We start from the raw sequence: 8,768 nt of genomic DNA on the forward strand, positions 1-8,768 counted from the left end.
AGACCTAAATCCAGACGGCAAAGATTTTGCCGTCAGAAAGCAGACGGCAAACTCAGACGGCAAAGATAAGTCGGTAAAGAATACTTTGGCGTCAGCTTTTCATCGGGAAGACGGCAAAGACTTTGTCGTCAGCCAATCCCAATAACACACGACAATGCAAGATCTTTGCTGTCAGCCGAAACACAATCTTTGCCGTTAGCTGATCTAATTTACATACGGCAAAGATTTTTTTTAAATGAAAAAAAATCACAGGACATTTCCTAAAACATTTCTCATGGTATTCTTCTTAGATCAATTTACACAACAAATCTATTACAATCAGTTCACAGAAGACCTAACATTCAAAAATTGGCAGCTACAACATTGTTTGTATATCAATTTACAGAACTCAACATCAATATTTTCGATAATCCATATGCATTCATGCTATAGATAAAAAGGGCAAAGCAACTCTACCGCCCTGCTGCAGAACGCACCGGACACGGGGCAGCGCCCGTCAGCAGCCGCTCGGTGTCCTGCACCCGATGGAGACGAGCGGCAGTGGCCCTCCGCGCCCGGAGCTGCTCCCTACGACGGCCGGTGAGGCGAGTGAGGCGGGCTCCGGCAGTCGGACAGCACGGGCGGAGGCGAGCACACGCGTGCGGAGGTGGGCGGTGCTCGGTGGCGGGGCGGAGGCAAGCTCCGGCGAGCGGCGCCCAGTAGCGCGGGCGGAGGCAAGCTCCGGCGGGCGGCGCCCGGTGGCGCGGGCGGAGGCAAGCTCCGGCGGGCAAACATGGGCGGAGGCGGTGGCGCCCGGTGGCGCGAGCGGACGCGGGGGCGTTGTACCTCCTTGTCCTCCTGGCCGTCGACGTCGTCGTTGGCGCCGTCGTTGGAGAGCGCCGCTCCCGGTTGTCCTTGGCCAGCGTGGTGTCGAGGAGCGCCCTCATTCCGGTGAGGGGACTAGGCGGGATCCGGCGAGGGCACGAGGCTGGGTCAGGCGAGGGAACGAGGCGGGGTCCAGTGAGGGGACGCGGCGTCAGTGTCCGGCGAGGGGACGCGGCGTCGGTGTCCGGCGGGGCAGATGAGTGGTGGTGCGGTGGTGCGGTGGGGATCGAGAGAACGGGGCTGGAGATTGGATCGAGCGTGGTTGGGTGGGGATTTTTGTGGATGGGGTGTGGGGGACGTGGGTGGGGTCTCGGGAGGGTGGGCTGCGTGGGTTTGTTGATTGGACGTCGGTGGGGTCGGGCGTGGGTGGTGGGGGCTGCCACGTCATCGATCCATGTGATTGATCCACATGGTGTGTTTCTTATTTGCCGTCTGTGTTTTGTTTTTACAGATGGCAAATGGCACACCTTGCCGTCTGTAATAAAAAATACAGACAACAAAGTCTTTGCCGTCTGTATTTTTTATTACAGACGGTAAAATATATATTGTGCCGTCTGTAAAATAAAAAGACAGACGGCAAAGATTCTTTGCCGTTTACAATAAAAAATGCAGACGACAAAATATTTTTTTGCCGTTAGTCATTCTTTACCGTCAGCAGCTGACGGCAAATGTGCTCTTTGCCGTCTGGCCCGACGAAAAGCTGACGGCAAAGGTGCCTACTGACGGCAAACTAGCTGTTTCCTGTAGTGCCTCTCAAATCCTTCTCAAATCTTGCAAATCCGGAGTATTTGTCCGTTGATTTTGAAGCCAACCCCTCCCTTAAGGTAATCTCCTCTGATCTCCTCTTTTTCTTCCATAGGAATTGTCACATTTGCTCAAATTTTGCTAGTTTGGGGAAACCCTAGTTTTGGCTTGGATTTGGAAATTTGTGTTCAAACATGTTATGTTTCTTTGCTAATTTGGTAGGGTTAGGTTTCATACTATGCTAGGGTTAGGGCTATGTGTGTTTTTATGTTGGGGTTAGGGTTAGGGTTATGCTATTGTTAGGGCTGTTGTTATTGTTAAGTGGGTGTTAGGGTTGTTGTTTCTTATCTATGTTAGGGCTTATGTATTTTGTGCAAATACTTGGTTAAGTACTTGATATATGTGTGTTTTTGATTATTGTAGGGATGGGAAGAACATGTGTTTATGTTCATCATGTGGATAAAGAGGCCTTTTTGAAAGGCAATGTTGAGCCGGACCCGGATGAGCTTGACATGGTGTTTGAGAGTAGTCCTAGCTATGCGGAGCTCTTGGAACAAGTGAGGAAGGATTTGAATTGGATGGACCCAAGTGACGTTGTTGAGTTCGAGGGAAGGCATAATGTTGGTTTTGGAATGCACATCCATTGGAAGACAATGCGTGTGAACTCCGATCAATGTTGGGTTGCATACAAGGAGACGGTTGTCGAATCTCTAGACAAGGCTCTTGAGTTATTTGCCTCCAAGAAGGTTGAGTCTACTTTGCATTTGGACTTGAACCGGAACCCCCTCCCCGTTGGTTGCTAGCACTCCCTCATTTCACGGAACAAGATTGGCCAACATTGTGCCCGACTCCAAACAACCAAAATGAAGCTTTTGAAGAGGAGAATGATGAGTACGAGGAGGATGACAACGAAGTTGATCTCCATGACAACAATGTGGGTGATCTCAACCATCCCTCTTTCCCATGCATATGCATCAGACTCGGATGATGATGGTCCCGATGAAGAAGTTGATGAGGAGGGGTTCACGCCGAAGGAGGCCCAAGCATTCAAGAAGGTATTCGGGCAGGATCACAAGACAATATTGTTCAAGGATCTTAGTCTCGCGGATGAAGCCGTTTTGGATGGTGGCAAATGCATATCTCTTGGAGCTAGGCCAAGTTCTCACCGTGATTTGGAAGATGGCAAGAACGGGATATTTCCTGGTTGTGAGTTTAATTCTTTCTTGGAATTGAAGATGTGGCTCGACAACTACTCGGTTATGCATTATCGTCCACATAGTGGCCAACTCGGACGTCAATGTGTGTTACACGGTTAAATGTGAAGTGCCAAGATGTCCATGGATTGTGCGTGCAAGGCCATAGAAAGGAGGTCCCACTTGGCGCATAGTGAGTTGTCTACCAACTCACATGTGCCGGCACAAGAATGCGGATGCCAACAACACAGACAACTCACGTCCGAGTTCATCACTTACAGGCTTTCCAACAAAATATCCACACTTCCAACAATGAGCATTAAGAGTGTTATGGACACTGTGAAAGCCATCTTTCATTACAAGATCAAGTACGGCAAGGCATGGAAGGCAAAGCAAGCTGCATTCAAGATGTTATATGGCAATTGGGAGGAAGCATACAACCGACTCCCTAGGTTGTTGTTAGCTATGGCCGCCACAAACCCAGGCATGGTTCATGTGGTCGAGCCTCATGGGCACCAAACATTGATTCACAACAGGAGGACCGTGCGAGTATTTGGCCGTGCATTTTGGGCCTTTGAGCAATGCATGGGGGCTTTTGAGCATTGTCGGCCCGTCATCGCCATTCATGGCACGTTCTTGACCGGACAATACAAGGGCACTCTTTTGGTTGCAATAGCAAGTGATGCCAATAACCGGGTGTTGCCTTTGGCTTTCGCTTTGGTTGAGGTGGAGAACAATGATAACTGGGAGTGGTTCTTGCGTCAATTGAGAACAAGGGTATTACCGGCTGAAAGGGAAATTTGTGTCATATCAGATCGCCATCCAGGAATTCAAAATGCGGTTGTGGTTGACATTCCCAGACATACAAAGTTGCACCATCGATGGTGCATGAGGCGCTTTTGTGCAAACTTCTATAGGGCATGTGGTATCAAGGAGTTGGCCGATGATCTTCAAGATTGTTGTCTCGCTTTCTCCGACAAGCGGTTTGCCACATTGTTCAATGCATTGCTCAGACACAAGAAACTTGACCCTGGTGGTCTTGAATTTCTCAATAAGAACATTGTCGAAAGGAATATGTGGGCACGTGCTTTCGATGAAGATGGTCGAAGGTACGGTCAAATGACAAGCAACATGGCAGAATGTTTCAATAAGGTGCTCAAGGGTGTACGTGCATTACCCGTGACGGCAATAGTTCAATACACCTTCGACAATATGAATGCATACTTTTTAAAGTACTTAATGGATACGGATAAGCAGATTGCTGGTGAGAACAAGGAAAAGCACAAGTATAATTTCCCACCAAAGGTTGAAGAATGGTTGGAATTTCAATCACGAAAGGCAGACTCCCAAGAAGCTGTTCTATATGACGACAACGAGTGGAAGTATGAAGTGAAAGAGCCTGGAGGAACCTCAAACGATGGCCACCAACACGGAGGTCGCGCTTTCAAGGTCTCCCTAACACGGTGTGATTGCAGCTGCATGAGGCCATCGTTGCTTCATCTGCCATGCTCGCACTTGTTAAACGCATCCCGTGTTAGGAATGTTGACGTCAATCACCCTCTTACAGCGCGGAGTCCGAGTTCTCAATCATGACGGTAACGAATACATGGGCTCCCCGGTTTGAGCCATACTTGGACCAATCATAATGGCCGGAGTATCATGGAGTTCAACTATGGCCAGACCCGGAATTGAAGGTCATTAGACGGGGAAGATGTAAGACAAAGCGTCTTAGAGGTGACATGGACAGATGGGGCCGTGGTGGCGGTCGAGAATACGACACCGGCCAATTCCAAGAGCCTCGTGAGCAATCCTGTTGTGGGGATTGAAATCATGGGGGACACAACACAAGAACTTGTTCCAAACCAAGAAAGAGATCAAAGAAAAATGATGCAAGCACAAGACAAGCAAATGATAGCCAACCAAGTCAACAAAGGAGTAACCAACCAAGTCAACAAAGGAGTAGCCAACCAAGTCAAACAAGTGCCCAAGTGCCAAACCAATCAAATCAAACAAGCCAACGAGGAACTAGGCAACAAAGAGGGAGTCAACTAGGTCTTATAAGAGGCTGTGGTGATGGTCTTGGCCGTGGTGATGGTCTTGGCCGTGGTGCTGGTGTCGGCTGTGGTGGTGGTAGAGGTCGTGGTGGTGGTCTAAGACGTGGTGGTGGTCTAGGCCGTAGTGGTGGTAGAGGTCGTGGTGATGGCCTAGGCCTTAGTGGTGGCTATGGCCGTGGTGGTGATCTTGGCCTTGGCGGCGGCCGTAGTGGAGGAATGTTCTCTTGGCTCAATGGACCATTGCCGTATGTGACTTATTATGATCTTGTTATTTTGGCTCAATGTTTGTGTTGTCATTTTGCATTGTGTGACTAACTATATGTTGCCATTTTCGTAGGTATGGAAACAATGAAGGGGGTGGAGGACATGGAGGGGGAAGGTGAGATCCCTTGGTGGTGGGAGGAGGAAGAAGAAGAAGAAGAAGAGAGGAGGAAGAAGAAGGGACAAGGACCGTGACCTTCTTATGAACCAAAATGTGTGCTACTATGTGCTATGAGTCCTAAATGACTATGTGTTTTGGCTCAATGTTTGTGTTGTCATTTTGCATTCTGTATGACTATGTGATTGGACTACTCTATGTGCTATGTGTGTATGACTATGTGATTGGACTACTCTATGTGTTATGTGCGTATGACTATGTGATATAGCATGCGAACCACAAAACCTAAAAAGCAATTGGTATTTTGCTCGCTGGATAGGCTATTTTGCTCTCTGGATAGGCATGTCCAGATGTGCAGCGCCTAAAGCAAAGGCGCCACACTATATAGTGCAGTGCCTCTCCTTTGGGCGCTGCACATCTGGACATGCCTATCCAGAGAGAAAAATAGTGGTTCCAGTAGGTTTTGGGGGCAAAAAATTTCTAAGTCATAGTGCAGCGCCTATAGGTCAGGCGCCGCACTAGACAGTGCAGTGCCTTAGTGCTAGGCGCTGCACTGTGTAGTGCAGCGACTGACCCATGGGCGCTGCACCCTGACTTAGAATTTTTTTGCCCCAAAAACCTACTGGAACCACTATTTTGCTCTCTAGATAGGCATGTCCAGATGTGCAGCGCCTAAGGGAGAGGCGCTGCACTGTGTAGTGCGGTGCCTATCCCATAGGCGTTGCACATCTGGACATGCCTATCCAAAGAGCAAAATAGTTGTTACAGTGGGCATTCAATCTGCACCTGTTTAATGTGCAGCGCCCATGCCTTAGGCGCTGCACATCTCAGTGTCAATTATGCTGCCCCCACCCCCTCCAACCCACCCCACCCCACACACCCCCACCCCAGACACAAACCCTAAGCCTAGTACCTCCCCTCTTCCCTCCTCTCTCCCCCTCTCAAATCCTTCTCAGATCTAAAGATTTTGTGCGTGGATCTCGAAGCCAACCCCTCCCTTAAGGTAATCTCCTCCGACACCCTCGTTTTCATACAATTGAAATATCACATTACCTCATATCATGCTAGTTTGGGGAAACCCTAATTGTTGATTGGATTTGGAAATTTGTTGGGAAACCCTAGTTTTGTCAAGGGTTGGGCATTTGAATGTGTTCATGCATTACTGCTACCTCTTGAGCACTGTGTTGGTTTTCCCTTGAAAAGGAAAGGGTGATGCAGCAAAGTAGCGTAAGTATTTCCCTCGTTTTTTGAGAACCAAGGTATCAATCCAGTAGGAGGCTCCTCACAAGTCCCTCGCACCTACACAAACAAACAAGAACCTCGCAACCAACGCGATAAAGCGTTTGTCAATCCCTTCACGGCCACTTGCGAAAGTGAGATCTGATAGAGATAATAAGATACGATAAATATTTTTGGTATTTTTATGATATAGATTGGAAAGTAAAGATTGCAAAATAAAGTAGATTGGAAACTTATATGATAAAAGATAGACCCGGGGGCCATAGGTTTCACTAGTGGCTTCTCTCAAGATAGCATAAGTATTACAGTGGGTGAACAAATTACTGTCGAGCAATTGATAGAGAAGTGCATAGTTATGAGATTATCTAGGCATGATCATGTATATAGGCATCACGTCCGCGACAAGTAGTTCGAAACGATTCTGCATCTACTACTATTACTCCACACATCGACCGCTATCCAGCATGCATCTAGAGTATTAAGTTCAAAAGAATAGAGTAACACATTAGGCAAGATGACATGATGTAGAGGGATAAACTCAAACAATATGATATAAACCCCGTTTTTTTATCCTCGATGGCAACAATACAATATGTGCCTTGTTTCCCCTGCTGTCACTGGGAAAGGACACCGCAAGATTGAACCCAAAGCTAAGCACTTCTTCCATTGCAAGAAATATCAATCTAGTAGGCCAAACCAAACTGATAATTCGAAGAGACTTGCAAAGATAACAAATCATACATAAAAGAATTCAGAGGAGATTCAAATATTTCTCATAGATAAACTTGATCATAAACCCAGAATTCATCGGATCTCAACAAACACACCGCAAAAATAGTTACATTGAATAGATCTCCAAGAAGATCGATGAGAACTTTGTATTGAGATTCAAAGAGAGAGAAGACGCCATCTAGCTAATAACTATGGACCCGAAGGTCTGTGGTAAACTACTCACAACTCATCGGAGAGGCCTTGGCGATGATGTAGAGGCCCTCCGTGATCGATTCCCCCCTCCGGCGGAGCGCCGACGAAGGCTCCAAGATGGGATCTCGCGGATACAGAAGGTTGCGGTGGTGGAATTAGGTTTTCGTGGTGCTCCTCGATGTTTTCAGGATACGGGAGTATATATAGGCGAAGGAGGTCAGCCAGGGGAGCCACGAGGGGCCCACGAGGGTGGGGGGGGCCGCCCTCCTGCCTCGTGGCCACCTCGGCTGCTTCTTGACATCCACTCCAAGTCTCCTGGATTGCGTTTGTTCCAAAAAGATCGCTCCCGAAGGTTACATTCCGTTTAGACTTCGTTTGATATTCGTTTTCTTCGAAACACTGAAATAGGCAAAAAAAAACAACAATTCGGGCTGGGCCTCCGGTTAGTAGGTTAGTCCCAAAGATGATATAAAAGTGTAAAGTAAAGCCCATAAACATCCAAAACGGGTAATATAATAGCATGGAGCAATAAAAAATTATAGATACGTTGGAGACGTATCAAGCATTCCTGCTCTCCTCGAGTAAGTAAATGATAAAAACAGAATTTTTGATGTGGAATGCTACCTACAATTTTTCTCAATGTAATTTTCTTTATTGTGGCATGAATGTTCAGATCCAAATGATTCAAAATAAAAGTTCATATTGACATAAAAGTAATACTACTTCAAGCATACTAATAAAGCAATCATGTCTTCTCAAAATAACATGGCTAAAGAAAGTTTATCCCTACAAAATCATATAGTTAGGCTATGTTTCATTTTTGTCACACAAAATACTCCCATCATGCACAACCCCGGTTTCAGCCAAGCAATTGGTTCATACTTTTTAAAGCGCTTCAGCTTTTTTTCACTCTCACGCAATACATGAGCGTAAGCCATGGATATAGCACTATGGGTGGAATAGAATATGATGATGGAGGTTGTGTGGAGAAGACAAAAAGGGAGAAAGTCTCACATTGACGAGGCTAATCAACGGGCTATGGAGATGCCCATCAATTGATGTCAACATGAGGAGTAGGTGTATGAAAGCTCAACAAAAGAAACTAAGTGGGTGTGCATCCAACTTGCTTGCTCACGAAGACCTAGGGCATTTTGAGGAAGCCCATCGTTGGAATATACAAGCCAAGTTCTATAATGAAAAATTCCAACTAGTATATGAAAGTGACAACATAAGAGACTCTCTATATGAAGAACATGGTGCTACTTTGAAGCACAAGTGTGGAAAAAGATAGTAACCCCCTTTTTATTTTCTTTTTTTTGGGCCTTTCTTTTTTTATTTGGCCTTTCTTTTTTTGGGCCTTTTTTTATTTGG

Source organism: Triticum dicoccoides, chromosome 5B (assembly GCF_002162155.2).
Source record: "Triticum dicoccoides isolate Atlit2015 ecotype Zavitan chromosome 5B, WEW_v2.0, whole genome shotgun sequence".
In the NCBI taxonomy this organism is placed as follows: domain Eukaryota; kingdom Viridiplantae; phylum Streptophyta; class Magnoliopsida; order Poales; family Poaceae; genus Triticum; species Triticum dicoccoides.